The 18,405-nt window shown below is 34.1% G+C and overlaps 1 long non-coding RNA gene across 2 annotated transcripts in view; it reads right to left on the bottom strand.

The window, feature by feature from the left end:
• Nucleotides 1-18,405, bottom strand: part of LOC118179515 (uncharacterized) — a 177,709-nt gene that overhangs the window by 112,213 nt on the left and 47,091 nt on the right. Inside the window, exons 2-3 of one of the 2 annotated variants that reach the window (XR_004756455.2) lie at nucleotides 7,699-7,982; nucleotides 180-576 (exon numbers count right to left, since the gene is read on the bottom strand). The exons of the other annotated variant lie outside the window; for it this stretch is intronic. This is a non-coding gene — a long non-coding RNA (uncharacterized LOC118179515). Of the gene's footprint in view, nucleotides 1-179; nucleotides 577-7,698; nucleotides 7,983-18,405 lie in introns of those variants that run through there. 2 annotated transcript variants of the gene reach the window in all.

Raw genomic sequence — 18,405 nt, 5'->3', positions numbered from 1 at the left:
CTTTCGCTCAACTTTTGAAAATCTGTAAATTTCTTTGCATTTTTCAAATTTAAAGATTATTATCATTATACATAAAAAGAATTTATTTCAACACATATATAATGAAGACAAAACTGTAAACAGTTAAGCACTTTGAGATCATTTAAAGCCATTTCTTTAATGTATTCTTGTAATACAAAAGTTAGCAACCCTAGGAGGTAAACATCTTTGATTCGGAGCGATACCATTGTTTGTTTCCAGTAACTCTGGCTTTCGAATCTGTCTATCTGCAGCATTAAAGGCTTCATTTTTGGATTCTACAAGCAGAGCTAAGTAAAACCTAATGATTGATACAGCACATAAAATTAAAAGAAAACGTTATCTAAAGAATTAACTTATATATATATATTTGAAAAATATATTATCATAATAAGATTTATTATCAAAAGGAGAACTAAAATAAAAGGGAATCCAAAATACGTGGTAACATTCACTTCTCTTTACGGAGGGTACTGACTTCAAACAGGAAGGCTACTGTCTTGCCGTACGGTACATATGTGTATGTCTGGGTTTATGATGTGTGTAATTTCAGTTTATCTATATAAAAAAAACATTAATGTCAAACACAAAATGTCAAACAAAACTTTTCACATTTCTCAGAAATGTCAAAGGTATTTGAATTAAGTATCACTATTACCTACAAACACAGTATAAAATAAAAATATAAAAGGTTAAAAAAAAAATTTAAATACTACTCCTTCAACATGCATTTATTCATTTCGCTTCGTTACTTTTATCTGATCGTGAAGTATGAAGCAGCAAAATATCAAAAAATAAGATTAAGAAATGAGCAAAACTGATATGAATAATGAGCGTGAAAGAAGAAGGTTTAAGTTTTTAGGAGATTTATTTTTAAAAATCAAAATAAAAAAACAAATGTGAAATCCTGCGGAATCAACGGTGAAGTAGAACGTAATTTGCCATTTGATGGTAAAAATTGTGCTAGTAATGTGTTTTTTGAAAAATGTATTAAGGCTAGTAATTCTTTAGGTAACGTTTAAGAACTGAAAGCGAAACAATTTCTTAACTGTCCGAGTATGTGCTAAATCAGAGAGAATAAGGAAAATTGCGTTTTTCTCGGAAAAGTTTTCAGTTATTTACTTAAATTATTAATGTTCAAATGTTCTTATTGCTTTATAAATACATGTATAAATTACAAATGTCATATTATGCTTATTCATATTACATAAGCTCATCATTAATAACTTTCTTTTCGGAATTCTGCCCAGACCATTTTAAGGTAATCAAAACTCCATTAAAGAAATTCTTTATTGAAATCTTCAATTTAATGCAAATTTCTGCATTAACTTTAAAAACGTTGAGAAACATTAATTTATTATCATAATAGTGATTCATTTCTATAAAATTAAATTCTAAAACGACATTTAGTTTAAATTTCTAGTACTAGAGAACGTTTTAAATATGTAATAAAGAAATTACTTTTTAGAGATAAATAACCTATTATTAAATTAACTATTAGTTAATATTGCTCAGGAAATCTGACGATTTTGATTTTGAATGACGAATCAAATCCTTGCAAAATGCTTTGAGTAAATGTAGTCAGACTTATTGGCCACATGACATAATTTTCACTACGAAATTAACCCAAAGCTAATTATTCGTTTTAAAAACATGAAAATGGGATTCATTAATTCAGCTCGTTCATTAACAAGTCTCCGCGCGAGGCACATATTCTAATGCAAATTACTAGTGTTAAAAGTGCTAGTTTAATTTCTAAAAATTTCATCTAATTTGGCTCCCGTGTACCCGAGCGGCTAAAGACATGAAGTTACCATCTCTTTTCGAAGTAGATTTCTGTTATCTCAAATAGCTAACTAAGTTAGATTATTTTCTTATTTACTCCTATTGTAACGTCATTAGGTTGTTTAGAAGAAGGAAGCACGAAAAACGAGCAATACCCTCACCGGGACTCGAACCTGGACCTTTCGAATACGCGCCGAGTGTGCTACCGTTACACCACGTTGGCATCCAGAAAGGGCGGAGAAGATACCTTATATACTTCCCCTTTTAACGGACGATTGTAGATTAAGGGACGCAATCGACAAATCCTGGTGGTGAAGAATACCACCTTTTTAGTTCGGGCGCCACTGTAGAGACATTAGGTTATTTCGAAGCAGAAGCCATAAAAAATAATTAATGCCCTCGCCAGGACTCGAACCTGGACTTCTCGCATATGCGCTGTGTGTGCTAACCGCTACACTACAAAGGCATGCTGAAGAAGGAAGAAGATACCTTTATAATATGTAACCTTATACTATTTCTTCACTTTTAGGTTTTTAATTATTATTCGGTGAGTCGGGTTGCACCACCTTTGGTACCTTAAAATATGTCCCATGTTAGAGAACTCTGCGAAGCTACTGGCTAGGCTCTGTACCTAGGCAATCTCGGCCACGGGGTATACAAACTACGAACCTAGTGGTTCTGAAGGTCTCGAAAAAATCACTTATTGGCCATCGTGTGGGTATGGCACGTCCTAGAGCAGACGGCTCTAGTAGCCCGGGGGACAGCGTCCCGGGTTTGCTGGGTAATGTCTCTCTGCTACGGGCAGCCCAAGCGACTGTTTGGTGTTGGCGTCAATCCCGCCAAGGCTCTAGGACAGGGGTTAAACCCCTGGGTCTAGTTCGGTGGTGAATGAGGCACTAAATGTGCTTAGTTTATGGGAAGGGGAACACCTAATATATCATATCAAACCTTATAATATGTAGCTTAAATATAAGTAAAATTTCTTTCAGAAAAATTTATATTAATGCAGTTCTTCGCTTAGGCATGTAACCTACAATATTTTGCCATCATAACTTACAGTCAACAGCCTTCATCTCACTTGCAGGGGCCATGACAGTTACTTGTGTAATAAACCTATCAATGCTATTCGTTGACATTACATACATTATTTTACAAATATCACATACAACTGAAGAAAATTTCAGAATTCATTCTTTACTAATACTGCGTGTATCATAAAACCAATAAAATCCGCCCAACCCAAGGCACTCATACGAATGTTGTTTTTTTCAAGATTCAATAACTAATAATTTATAGTAACTAACGTTGCTTAAAGCTAAAAAAATCTTTTTACTCTTTTAGTGTTCATTCAAATTTCGGAATATTGTCACTTTTTCATTACACAAATAATGCTTTTTAAAGTACCTTGTACACTCTACACACAAAAAAGGAACGGTTTGTATATCTGCCATTCTAGTGGACAGAATGTCGAAATTCAGGTTGCATTTTGTATGTCTAGAAAGTGCGACTTAAGGTATAGGGTGTCTCGTAAATGTTGTGACGATTTTCTAGGGAGGTAGACCACATCATAAGGATTAAGAACTGCATAGGAACACATGCTCAGAAGCGTCATTGTACCATTGTACGCAGCCTGGGGGCCCGTGGAAAGTGAGGATTGACTCATTCGAGCGGTGGGCACCGTACAAAGAGTATGGAATGCTATACGAACGGAGATCTCGCAGACATGCACTTAGCGTATGAATAGCTGAGGGTAATGGACAAGACTCTGCACGCATTTATCGAAACGCATTCCCGACAGACATCAACTACACCACAGTTTGTTTGCAATTCTTCATCAAAATTTGTGCGACTACGGGTCATTAAGAAGTGGCAGTACTCGCTCGGTCGTTAGGGAAGAAAGTGATGCATACGGTGGAACGTAATCCAAGAACCAGCATACGTGCCATTGCCTCTTAATTAAGAATGTCTGGCACCAGTGCCAAGCGTGGTTTGAACGCCGAGTCCTTCCGCGCTTTTCGTCTCCAAATGGTTTAGTTATTACTCACCGATGACCATTCTGAACGTGTGCGTTTCGCACAGTGGTTTCTGCAAAAAGTACCCATGATGTTAATTTCCCAGCTTATTTATTGTTCACGGATGAGGCCACATGCAATAGGGATAGCGTATTTAATCACCACAATCAGCATTTGTGGGCTCAAGAAAATCCCCAGGTTTTAGGACACCACGTGGCCCGCTTCAAAGTTGATGTGTGGGCGGGTTTGGTTGGCGACAGCTTAGTCGGCCCCTACCTTTTACCATCCAGGTTGAATGTCGTGAATTTTCGGAGCAGGTTTTTCCCGGTTTCCTTGACCATGTTCCACCAAATGCGAAGTGCAACATGTGGTTCTATAATGATGGGGCACCTACTCATTTCGGACTGGATTTTCGTAGCCATTTAAACAGATCAATCCTGCATCGATGAAGTGGGCGAGGTGGATCGGTTCCCTGGCCCATCACCGGATTTATTGAGCCTTGATTTCGTTTTGTGGGGAGCCATCAAAAGTGTCGTGTATCACGATCCTGTTGTGTCTGAAGTGGATCTCGGAACAAAACTCGCCAGCGCGGCTGCTACAATCAAAGAAACTCTCGATATGTTTGAATAGGTTATCAATGGTCCATCGGTATCAGGCATGTTTGGCGTCTGATGGTGTAAACTTTAAGCATCTGTTCTAATATTCAAGCTGTCATACACCATTTGAATTCATGTCCAATAAATATTTCAAATTAATCATTCTCTTGTTTCCTTTCCCATTTTCTACCTCTGTTACCACTTACCCTTGACATTTCCGTGCAAGTGTTCCTATGTCATTCTTAATTGTTATGATATGCCCAACTTTCCCCAGAAGTTTGTCGTAACATTTACGGGACACCCTGTATTTATAATTTGTATTTAGATTTATATTTAGCAATTAATATTAGCAATTAATATTAGCCTGGAAATATTTAGCAATATAATATTAGCCTGGAATTTATATTTAGCATTGGTCTAACATAGATATTTTGACACAAATTGGATCTTATTCTAAAAAATGACATACATTTTTTTTCAAAAAAAAATCGATACTGATATATATCAAATTCAATTAACATTGAGGAGCTAAAATACTGAGGGCTAGTTTTTTAAAACTTGTGTGAATTTTACGAAACTTGGCATATTGGTATAATTTGAATCAGAGAATCGAAATATGGGAAAAAATAGGTATACCATTTTAGAAAAAACCGATTTTGAGTCAGAATACCTATGTTAGAACAATGCTATACACTACCCGACATTGAAAATGCAACAACAAAAGAAGTGGCCCGCAAATTATGCGAATGATGTGAAATGTGCAGCTCTCCAGCGCACATTGAAGAATACGTAAAGAAAATAACCTGCAGAATGGTAAGTTTTCGTGCCGTTATTTCAGTTAGGGAAATCATCGTAGAAAATCTGTTCCTATCTCAGAGGACGCGTATTATAGCAAAAAATGCCAATCCTTCTTCAAAGGAGGCAGTTCCAGCAGACAGAAGATTTTACTAGGGGCATGGTGATCGGACTGAGAAGAGCAGGTTGGTCCATATGGCAAATCTCAGCTAACACACAGCTAGACCCGTCCGCAATGCATCGGCAGTATTGTTGGAACAAGGAAATGTGGCAAGTCCGAGAGGTATTGGTGCAGCCAGAGTGACATCATCATGCGTGGATCGACGCCTTCCCTGACAAGCGGTGGCTCACCCGCAAGTCACTTCTGCCTGCATTCTGCAGCATGTTTAAGACACCCTGGATGTTCCCATATCGACCAGATCCATTTGCCGTCGATTGGTGACTTGTGGCCTGCACTCGTGGCGTCCGTTAAGAAGATTAGCATTGACCTCACATCATAAACGCTAACGTCTGCAATGATGTCGGGCTCGAGCGATGTGGACGACGGAATGGCGCAGGGTCGTGTTCTCAGAGGGGTCACACTTCTATTTCCCCAATGATAGCCTCTGCGTACGAGTTTGGCGTCGATGTGGAAACAAGTCCAATCCAGCAGCAACTGTGGAACGCCCACCGCGCGGTAAAAAGGCATCTTAGTTTGGGGGGGGGGGCAATTGCGTGCTATTCCAAGTCACCTTTAGTTCGTATTCAAGGCGTTATGATGGCCCAACGATACGTGGATGATGTACTGCGGTCGTTGAAACTCCCGTAACTTCGGAAAGCGCCTAGTGCCTTTTATCAGCAGAATAACGCCCGACCACAGACTGATCACATCAGCCCATGTGCTCTGCAAAGTGCACAGATGCTTCCCTGTCTATCGTTCTTCCCTGATTTCTCACCAAGTGAATACATTTGGGATGTGATTGGACGCCATCTGAAGACCCTGCCACTGCCGAGTTTAGAAGAACTGTGGCATTTGGTTGACAGGAATAGACAGCCATTCCTCAGGATACCAGCCGTAGTCTCATCGACTCTGTTCCTAGACGTGCTTCTTCGTATATCACCGTCCAAGGTGGTCCTAAAAGCTACTGAGCTGACACTTTTCTCGCTCTGTATTATGCATATTATTTCGAAACAATATGCACTTATTGGTCGTTGCTGTTTACCTCTGTTTGCCGAGTTTCATCACATTTTGGTCCCTCCTTTTTTGGTGTTGCATTTTCAGTGTCGGGTAGTTTTTAAATCTGACATTTGTTCTCAGTCAAGCTTTTGAGACATGAAAAACGTAAACTAAATTTCGTCTATTGGCCCAGCAGAACGGGAGATACAGAATTGTCCTTTTTTCTGTGCAGGGTGTACGTTATACAAATAAGGCTTTCAAGAAATATGTAGGAAGTATGAAGTATTTCTTTCTTATCAGATGGTCTGAGCCTAATGGTCATTCCTAAATACATAACTATCAAAGCGAATTCTTTCCTGCGCAAGAACTTTCATACTACTAAACATCAAGAAATAAAAGTTTGTTAATACGAAACTGGAAAATCGCGTAAGTGAAATTAAACTAAATAAACACCAAGAGACTTAAAGGTTTTGCTAACTAGAGGCAACGCACACAGTTGGCTGATATTGTTTAATAATTTACAAGTTATAGGAGCTCACATGATTAAACATTTGGACGTTCTCATAATTAAACATTAACTTTTCCTACCGCACGATTTCAGGATCGCAGCAGATAACGATGCACGAACGACCTTCTAAAAGCGATAAACATTTTCTCAAACAGGAATTAATCTCTTGTAATTCCATTTAAGTTGCAGTTAAAAAACACGGTAACCATATGCCGGTATAACTGGGATCTTCATAATGTCCTGGCTTTAAAGAATTATTAAGATAAAAGCCAAGAAGAAAGAAGACAGTGATCTGAAGGGAAAAGGATTCAATAATATAAAACTGAAAGTTTAACTGTTAAGAAAATGACTGTCAAAAATGATTTTAAACTGCGTGTAGGCTAAATGTAATGACAAAAATAAATCAATATTGTAAAATCTATATAATTTAAATTGTAGTTTTATATTTCACTGCAGTTAAAATTTTAAATCTGTTTATGGGTAATAATTTAATATTTAGTTAAGCATAAACTAAACATATAAGCAATGTGTAGAGTCTTTTAGGCATGTTTATGCAGAAAACACAAACAAACGGGCTATGCCCTTGGCGGGATTCGAACTGGCTGTGCTAATACTTATATCAGAAATTCATGCATAAAATAAACATAAATTTCCTCATGAATTTACAAATAAAGTGGACACGTGTCTTATTACTTTTATTACGGTACTTTTGTAATTATGTATCGCAGTACAATAGCAGAAATAATAGATTCGAGAATATAAGTATATACTTTTCTTAAGTGAGAACATACAATTAGATGCTTAATGAACACAGAGAAAAGCACTTACTGCTTTTGGATAGAAAGGCAGCAGATGAATCAAGAATAGTAACACAGGCTTTCAATACGTTCAGATTGAGTCTAATAAAGTTACTTGCCACCAAGAGTCTGGTGCTTCCATCAGGTATCATGTATCTTATCACATGATTAGGGCAGGTAGCTTTAATTTATATACAGAGGTTTCCGAAAGGTTAAGGCTTGAACATTATCTTTAGTAGATTCTTAATTAGTATTCCTAAATGCAGGTTTCTTGTTTAGTTCCTGAAACAATGTGAGAAGTCGGGAAATGGAGAACTAAAAAGAAATAAAAAGAATAATGAGGACGCAGTAACTCAAAAGATAGGATAACACTTCTCTTCCAGAAATTCGGAAAACAGGGATAATTGGAAGCCGAATACGACAGAGAGTTCAGAAGAATAGAGAGACAGAGGAGATTTCTTAGAGAAAATAATGATATATACGAGGTATTTTCTTCCTATGGTAACAATAGCTAAATTGTAAAAAGTGTCTGTACTTTCTGAAGTTTGGGTTAATAATATAGGGCAGGTTCGCGTTAATGGAATTAAAAGATCTTTATTACAGTTTGGTGTAAGTATAAAAATGCTAATGTTCAAATAAGCTTTAAATAATGAAAAAAACAACAATAGTGATTATTATTAAAATGCACACTGCTCTAATTATTTTCATTTTACATAAAGTGAATTATAAATTCATTTTATATAAAAAAACTGTTTTTATTAAAAGTAAACGTATACATAAGGCTTAGAGCTAATGTATCTTTGATGAGTCCAACATATTTATGACAAAAAAGAACTGTACTCTTCATGAACAAGTTTCAAGTTTCCTGAATGCTAAAAAGAATCCGCTATTGCATTACATTGTTTCTAAAAATTTATGTTTTATCTATTTCAAGAAACGGATTATGCAGAACTGTTTGCAAAATGTTACTCTATGTTTTAAAGTGAAGCTTCAATGAAAGGCTTAGAGCTAATGAACAATGAAAGGGTACTCCTGAAACCAAATCATGTTTTACATTTGTACTATTAAATGTGTAAATTCTTACTTAATTTAATTAAACTCATTTTACAATAATCAGAAAATATGTTCATTGATCATGGTTTGTTTGGCAATAGATTAAATCATTAATCGCTTACCAGATCAATTATTATGCAGAAAAAAGCTACAAACTTTAGTAGTTCGAGAAATATCTTTTCTTTCTGGATAAGTAATTAGAAAAGGTTCGCAAAATTATAAGTTTATTGCATTTTTAAGAAAGCACATTTTGTCCTTCTTACAAATTCAAGAATCAATTTTCATTTGAGTTCTTTTATAAGAGAGTATATGAAACTTACTTCACATTTACTACATTTTGCGAAATATGATATATTCAATTGCTTAACAAAACGTATCAAGCAAACCAAACAGATCACAGCACCAACAGCTGTCACGTAAAAAGAAATTGTTGATATGGCTTCTTTAACAAGGGTAATTAAATATTACCCTTTCGTTATAAAAAATATATTTAAAGTACGGAAAGTCAGTATTATGGTTGCACAAATATGATATACCTGGTTCTAAAAATTTCCTTGAATGTCATAAATTGTCTGCATGTTCGGCATGATGATTATTCCTGTTGCATTACAACTAAAGCTAGAATGCACCAACAGAAATAGTTAATTAAATTTTCAGCGATATAATAAACTATGACCTTTCTTTTAGTATTACAAATTAGTAAAAGCAAGTTTCTCTCACATATCCGATCTAGTTATTTCCTCTAAGCACCTAAAGTCGCTAACCAGTTCGCGAACCAAACGAGAATACTGAAGTTTCCGAAAAATGAAAGTTAGCTTCAACTTTATGATGACAAAGTTCACTATTTCAGCCATGAGTTGCAGTTAACTTATTTGGCTTTCAGTTCTTCTTCGGGGTATGAACTTGGACAATCTTTTGGTCTAAGCGAATTTTACATGAGATGGAACAAAGAGAAGATAGAACAATGTTAAATTTAAGCTTCACGTTTGTAAAATCGAAAATTAATTATCACGAATTTTATTGTTCATAAATATCTAAGAAAGGTATTTATGAACAATAAAGTTCATGATATTTAACAATTAGATATATCTTCAGAAATAGATATCTAAGAAAATGAGAAACAGATATCTAATAATCTCGTATATGCTTACTTTACTATGTACAGAGTGCTTCGAGAAATGCGATGGTGTTTAGGCTTTTTATATTTTATATTGTAAAATATTGAGCACTTCGTAAAATTTCTTTCACAGTCATAAATCATCCCTAGGAAATTCAGGTAAAAAAAATGATCCTGAAGTAATTTTAGTTTACGCTATCTAGGATATGACTTTAAAAGGTACTAGGATAACTAGAAAGCACTGGATAATGTGTTCAAATTCTTAGTCGCAGCTTTTTCTGTATTAGATTTTTCTCAACGATTGAGATTAAGGGTTACTTCAATGTCTCATAAAATCTTGGTTTCAGTCTGTGCTTCATGATTCCTTTAGGTCTTGTAAAGGTTCCAAGGTTTCATCAATAGCGTATAAATGTACTAAACTAGAAATACGTTAAGGAAAAGGAGACTTATTAGAGGACGAAAGAAGTTTAGATTGATGAAATAAAAATAATATGAAACAATGACTTATTTGCTTGGATATACTAACTTTTCAGTAAAAATAAGAACACGTGGCATTTAAATCGCTTTCTAAAATTTTACCTCAAATCTTGTAAAGCGTGTACTATAATTCAATAATTATGCTTGTTCATAGGTACAATTCTTTTATTATTAGTGATAGTTTTACTCAGAAAGGTGTTATTTTGTGCTGCGATGTAAATTAATATCTGACTATTCTCATATACTGCTTAATGCAAGAGTGTCCGAAAATCAATGGAAGAAATTTACGTTATTATTATAGGCTTCATAGTAAGCGCCATGGCTTAAAAGTATTCGTATGAAGTCAGCAGAAAAACGAGTTTGTACGACATACTTCAGTACCCTCCAGACATGTTTTATTTAATGTTGCAAAGCATATTTCTTGACAAAATATTATTTTCATTATCTGACTACTCACTGATTACGCAGTATAATTAACTACCCAAACACTTCGTTTCCAACCTATTGATATAATGATCAGCGGAGGCTGCTTCCGCGCCTAAAGCTCTTGGGTATCGCATGAGTATCTGGGTATCCTGAGTATCGCATGAGCATTTGTTACTCCTATATTTTTGGAATGGGGTACTTAAAATCCATCTTTACGAAACATAACATATATCTAGACTTACGGGTAAAACGATGAAAGGATTTATTACCTACATTTCCAATTTCATGAGGGTATTCTCAACTAAAATTGCAATGGAGTTGGGCAAAATAAAACTCTAACCATTAACGCTGTATATTTATGATTGATAACAGGTGTAGCTGTACCCTGATGATTTATGATGCCTATGGCTAACGGCAGTCTGTACATATGGCTAACGACAAGCCCTGAAAAATGCAAAATCAAAACTACCAACACTAACAGCTATTTGTTTAGCATAAAATTACAGCATTTGTTTTAAGTAACAATTTAAGCATTCACGTTTAGAATGAAAACTTGACATTAACTCCTACATCATTAAAAACTATAATAATAGAATTATCTGATCATGAAATATTTTATTTATAATGATATTTCGCGTGCAACATAATATTAAAATCCAGCTGCTAATAGTAATAAGACATATTGCAATAAAAACTTTAAAATAGCGAATCATAAAAAATATCAAATGGGGTTCAACGAAGAGGATATCGTAATCAAATGTGAAACACGATGAGTTAGCCAAAGCAAATTCTAAAGCTTGTTTAGAATATAATATTTTCAAACAACGTTCAGCGATTGAGTTCAAAAGAAGGTATATCATCAAGAAACCTTCACAAAAGTCTATATTCGTAATCTGTGGTGATACCATACTTCCGTGTGCCACCGTTAAAAAATGGGTTGTTATACTTAGACAGCGAAGAAAGTCACTAGAAGATGATCCCCAAGCACGAGGTAAATTAGTAAACAAACTTCAGAAATATGGTATGAAAAATGGACGAATAACAATTTGTTATGTTGCTACGGAAATGAACATTGGTAGTGAATTGTAAGAAAATCTTTCGGGAAAAGGCTGGGGATGCCTAAATTCAGCCCCAGATTCTTCGAGGAAATATATGATTAAATACTCTGAAGAGCTGCTCGCCATGACAGTCATCAGAAAAACATTTTTTATTCACGGGTAATGAGAGGAAATTAAACATGACTTTACCACTGTGACCAATAACAAAACAAAAGCGCAAGGTTTGACATACAGAGGATCTTTCACATCCGTCTAGCTCATAACCAAGACATCTAACGAGAAAATTCTGGATACCATTTTTTGAGATGGAGAAAGACCAATGAATGTTTAGCTGTCACACAATACCAAGACAACACATGCTTAGTTAAGCTTACCTGTACATTCAACTCTAATTAGACATAAAGTTAAAATATAATGGAAAACTCACCAGAAACTTGTTGATTTTTCACAAAACTTTATTCTGCATAGCGAGTTTAGACCTCCAGAACTGCAGCAATGGGAACTGGCACTGTTCAAACCTACCTTCTCTCCCGTTCCAGCACGTATTCATCAGATTCGCCCCTTTAACTCCACACCTAAAGCAACATTTACATGATTCACGTTATAGCAATGATGATGATAATTCAAAGAATACCTTTCAAGAATGGTTTGACAGCTACGGCAAAACGCAATTCTTTTGCTAGAATCCGATGAGCGAGTTGTTGTCCTAAGTGATTTGGAGGGGAATAAAACTATGCGGAAAACTGGAAAAATAATTTTAGATACTTATCTTCTACTAGTGTGTTAAGTTTAAAATGTACTGAATATCTCCCGTAAGTCCTGCCAGTTACTGAAACCATTAGACAGCTGAATGCTTTTAATTTGACTCAGATTTGAACTCGAGCGAGCTTAATGTACAGGTTGTTTGCTTCCCATCACATGAATGAATGTATGTATGAGCTAGTGTCCCTGAAAATGTCCCCCGCAAATGCTTAGCATTCCTTAGGTAAATAGACTTCATGTGCTTCAGCATGATGATGATTAAACATTAATAAATGATTAAACAAGCAAATAGAATATCTATAAATTCTAAGAGAATAAATATATTTTGCTCACCTTACTGGTATCTTCTATTCCGAAGTTTGCATTGCTATAACTTAAAGGGATATGTACAGCGACAGTAAATAAAATCCATATTACAGTCAACGGAGCACTCGCGGGCATCTTAACTCATCGCTATCTTAAATCAATCTTATAAAAGAACATATGTCTCTCTAACCAATGGCAAAATTCATACAATGCACTATCTTGTTTATTCTAAAAGATAAATTCAAAAATACATAAAATGTGAAACTTTAGCTGAACCAAACGGTCGAAACTAACATCCTGAATATATTTTGAAAAAAAGTACTAAAAATAGTAAGCTTAGAGGAAGAGAAAAGCAAAGAAAAACATAAAATGCATCTTCTTTTTGAAATAAACATGCTTGTAGGTAAGTAGTACAAACCTTTGCAGAAAAAATTCTGCACGATGATAAAAAAAGACGCAGTGAAAAGTCGAAAAATTCTATCAATTGAAATGTCACAAACCTTTGGGGATTTGTATAAGAAAATGAGTTCTTTGGAAAATTCTGAAAACAAACTATTTTTGCAATTCGGGACGTCAGATTTCATGTCATGTCCTTTTTTAGCAATCTGCTTCGTCTCTAGTTTTCAAGCAAATCATAAATATATTTATAAATTTCAGACATGAGAGGCAAATTTTGTATGTCGAAGGCTGTGTAACTGTAAATAAATATTTCAGTTAATCTGCAGTCGTGAAAGTTTATTAAGTCTACATGTTTCGTAACTCAAAGCTGGAATTAGTTTTTGCATTGTGCAGGAAATATTAACTTGAATATAAATCCCATTTAATTAGAAAATATGAATACATACGTACGTTTGTAACAGCATACTAATTAAAGAACATTAATTAGAAAGTGGGAAAGAGTTCTAAAATAGGAACCGCATTCAGTAGAGGTAAATAAGTGCTTTAATTTACGAATTAAGAAATATAAGCTTTAATTCATGAATATTGTATCATCCGTTACAAGATAAATGATTGGAATTATGCATTTTATCTTACCTATAAATACTTGGTGTGTAAATAATTAATTTTTAGTTTTGCTTTAGTGAAGCAATTACGAATCATTAAATCTGCTTAATCTAAAATGTGAAGAAAAATCTTTTCTGGCTAGGCCAAAAAATCAGTCATTTAACATACTGTAAATCATTGTTTTTTGATGTTGTAATTTTAATACCTTTTCCTCGAATTTCCTGATATGCAATGAATAATATTATTTTTTGCTCCTGCAGTGCTGTTACGTGTGTATGTATTGTTTTGGCCGTCAGCCAACGCTAGCGCACAACATCAGTTAGTATGTTACGGTCGACTGCTGTAGAATATACTCTTAGCGTACTCTCCTAATAAAAGGGTACATTTTAATCCACTAAACGTACAATTATGCTTCAGGTTATGAGCCCAATGCTGAATGATAGAAATAATTATACACTGACATTTAAATTCCACCGTTTTTTTCATTAAGGATGATTTATTGGATATTATGACCACTAAAACCCCACTACAAGTTACAATAAAACGGACTTCCAAAGACAGGAAAGGTAGATCGTCTATAAAATTTTCATTAGAAAGTAACTTGTTAGAACATATTTAAAAGTGTACGAATCCGAAGGAGGCCTAAACAGTGTCATTAGATTTCAAGACTATTCTTTTATTGATCGCATTTATTTTAAGTAACTCACGTGTATGCTACGTTGACAACAGCTTTACAAACTAGACCAGGAACAGATTAGCTGTAAAATTAGATAACAAATTACTGAAAGAATAAAATTTGTCAAAGTATTTGATAAAATCGCTCATACAGATAGCGGTACTAAAACATCGAAACAGCATTCATCTTCTGCTAGTAACATTTCAATTGATAAAAATTAAAGTACCTTCTTGCTTCCTTTTCAAGAAATTATAGCACGTAAAAGCTAATTGTAGGAAATATAAAAAATAGAAATTCAGCCATAATCCAAAGCAAAGCCTTAATGCAGCTATCCATTCAAGTAATATTTACGAATCGCGGCAAGTTTCTAATCACTATTTCTTTACAAGTGTGAACAATTTACATAGTTATTGGTATATTGATTATGAGGCAACAATGCACATGTGTAATGATGAAAGCTTGTTCATCAGTTTTGATTATACCTCTGCTTTCGAATAAACTTTCGGTAATGGAAATAAAGTACTTAATCAGAGGAACGTAACTCTTTACTAATGTTATCAGAATAATCAAAATTACGCAATATAGATTATGATCATAAGATTTACATTTTGCTAAACAGTTATCTGATAATTTATTGTCCGCAAAGAAACTAACTAATCATGCATATGAAGTGAATTTTAAAAGCGTTGAAGTGTCGAATTAAAAATGATAAGGCAATAGCTTTCGGTCACATCGCAGGAATAATGTTTTTTGTACTTGAAGAAGAAGGTGTTGTGTTTGAACACCCTGGAAATTGAGAACGTTTTATTTAAAATCTAGGCCAAAGAAAGGTCTTTTCTTGCCTAGTTTTTAATTTCATATTAACGTATTTCTCTTCCATTTGGCTTCATTTAATCAGAGAAGATGTATATAGAATTGTCAATGAATGTGAAATGCTCTTCATATGAAACAAGCCCATACGGAATGCATTCAAGTTTGACATAAATTTAGGCCATACATATTATTAAATAAGCAATACAGACAGATATTTTTTTCAGAAATTTTTGCATACAAATATTTTAGCGATGCTTAAAGCCAAAAGAACCACTTTGAGAAGGATTTTAGTTACAACAGGAAAAAAGAAAACTGCAAATGCGATATATGGTACCTCGTTAGCATCTTTTAAATGGAGAAATTTGTACCGTCATTAGGTTTTTTTGGATGCTGGAACGTAAAAAATGTGAAATGCCCTCGCCGGGATTCGAACTAAGGACCTCTCAAATATGCGTCGAGTGTGTTACCAGTTACATTACGAAGGCATGCTGCGGAAAGGAGACAGAAAATACCTTATATACTTCCCCTTTTGAAAGGAGACTGGGGATGAGGGGGCCAATTCGCCACAGCCTGGTGGTGACAAATTATCGTACACCATCTTTCGTGCGGGCGCCAGTTGTAGACTCATTAAGTTATTTTGAAACAGGTGACATGAAAAATGTGCAGTCCCCTCGCTGGGACTCGAACCCTTAACTTCTCGAATACGCGGTCAGTATGCTTCAAACTACACCACGACGCGAAAAGGAGGGAGAAAATACCTTATAACTTAACGCATGATATACACATGAAACAAAAGCCCGGACTTTTAGAAGTAAATATATTTACTAGAACTTTAAATGTAATATTATTTAACTGAGAAAAGCTTTACTTTTGACTACTTTAAGATCATTTCATCATCCTTATCTAATGTATATGTATTACATATTTCATGAAATTCATTTTATTATAGTTTTACATTTAATATTTTTGTCGACATATTTAATCGATATTTACTCCAAAATTACTATAAGAACTTTTCGACTGAATCACTCATGTAAAAGAATGTTTTCATATGCATGTGTTCCACAATTTACTTACATTTTACGTAGGTTTTATAAAATCGTCAATTTATTCAAATTTATATGTAACGTAAGACCATCATAACAGCGTTAAAGTTACATGTCAAGCTCTTTTCCATAACTACAAGATTAGTACAGGTTTTACATTAGTTAACAAAACTTATTGTACAAAATATTCATCACCTTTTTTATCTTTGTACAGTCTAAAAAATGTTAAGAAACTTTTTTTAGTTCTTTAAAGAATGAAAGAATTTTAAGAAGCGACAAGTTGTAAAACTATATCTAAATAAAAACAATTTATATAGCAACTACTATATCATGAACAATTAATAGTGGCTAAAAGTTTTTAAATTATTACGTTCTTAAAGTATTAAAAGAGATACTCAGAATAATTCGGCTTATTTTTCAATTTTAAGTATTATTAACTTTAAAACTCCCTATTCATCAAATTTTAATTGCATGAAATGGTAGCTATAACGTTATTTATAGCAAAATAAGCTTAGATGAATATATGAAATATTTTTATACCTGAACAGCAGATTATTATGTTAAATCGATTGGTCACATATGCAAGTTTCACTCTACAAATATTTATTTAATGGATTAATAGCGACATTTTCATCAAAAAAAGTATTTCAAATATTAACTTATACGAAATTAAACATGCTCGGAAGTCTTAAGATATTTTGCTCTGAAACATAAATAACCGCAGATTAATCATCTGAAAATATGTTATTTGCGAAAGCATGAATAAATATTTCATTTTAAGATGCATGCTATTTGCAATGAATCACAATAAAAATTTGATTTAAATTTCATAATATGACGACTATATTTACTTGAAATGTGTGAAATCAAATTTAGTGAGAATATACACAAAGAAAGTAAATATTTTCAAAACTTAAAAAGTCTCTTATTTTATAAAATAGTAGTATTTCGCATACCTTGTTTGGGGGGGATGACTGCGTACTCTGAGAGGTCAAGAGTCACGGAATATAATATTAAATGATGAGATCATCTTCTTCGAGCTTTCAACAGCAAACCACGTTTCGATGCATGATGCTAGCGTTTTGCTTCATTCTGTAGGGGTAGTCTTACATAGATTTAGCAGAATAGAATACGCCCTAATTATGTCGAACAGTATAATGCTGTTTTCATGGATCATAGGCTTTAAACTCATAGGTTCTCCAGCTTAGCCGGCGATGCTTTTTAACCAACCATATGCAAATGACTTACGATGCCGTCGTAAGTCATTTGCATATGGTTGGTTAATCTGCAGGTTTACGTGCGCAGAAATGTTATCAGTACAATCTTACAATTAATCAGAATTGAAACAAATAACTGAAAACTTTCAGATTTTACATTACGCTCAAACGGGCGTTTATTTAAAGATTTGTGTGTTACCTTTATTTATTAAATATGTTACTCGAACTCAAAACATAAAATTCAGTTCAACAGAAATTTCGTAAAATAATTTTAAAATGAGCACATCTTTAGAATTTCTGATACACAGTATCGCCCGCGAGATATAAAAATGTCTTTTTTCGTACAATGTTGCCATTGCTCGCTTTGAAATCGTTTAGATTCTTAATCAAAAGCTCATAAATGCTTTACAAAATATGAAATGGATAATAAAACAAGTTCCAAATTACAAATTTTGGCTTCAAGATGCCTAACTTTCGTGGCACTAGGTACCGTTGTTTTATCACATGCGAGAAACATATACACATATATGTAGATTCTTCATTATTTTATTTCTTTAAATATAATACAGTGCTCTCATATTTGGTGGCACCAATTTAAAAAAGTGATTCGCCGTTAATAGTAAATCAAGGCAAATTGTCAAAATAAAATTAATAGCCATTCTGGGCAAATTGCCCCTTTCGGTTAATAATTTTTGCACAATCTCTAATATTCTGTAATCCATCTTTTGGGCTTCGACTATCATGTGATTTCAAAATCCAGTAACTTACAAAATGCAGCCACT

Source organism: Stegodyphus dumicola, chromosome X1 (assembly GCF_044657685.1).
Source record: "Stegodyphus dumicola isolate Sdum_Otavi_A_Nest chromosome X1, ASM4465768v1".
Classification (NCBI taxonomy): domain Eukaryota; kingdom Metazoa; phylum Arthropoda; class Arachnida; order Araneae; family Eresidae; genus Stegodyphus; species Stegodyphus dumicola.
This window is presented reverse-complemented; position numbering and strand designations above follow the sequence as displayed.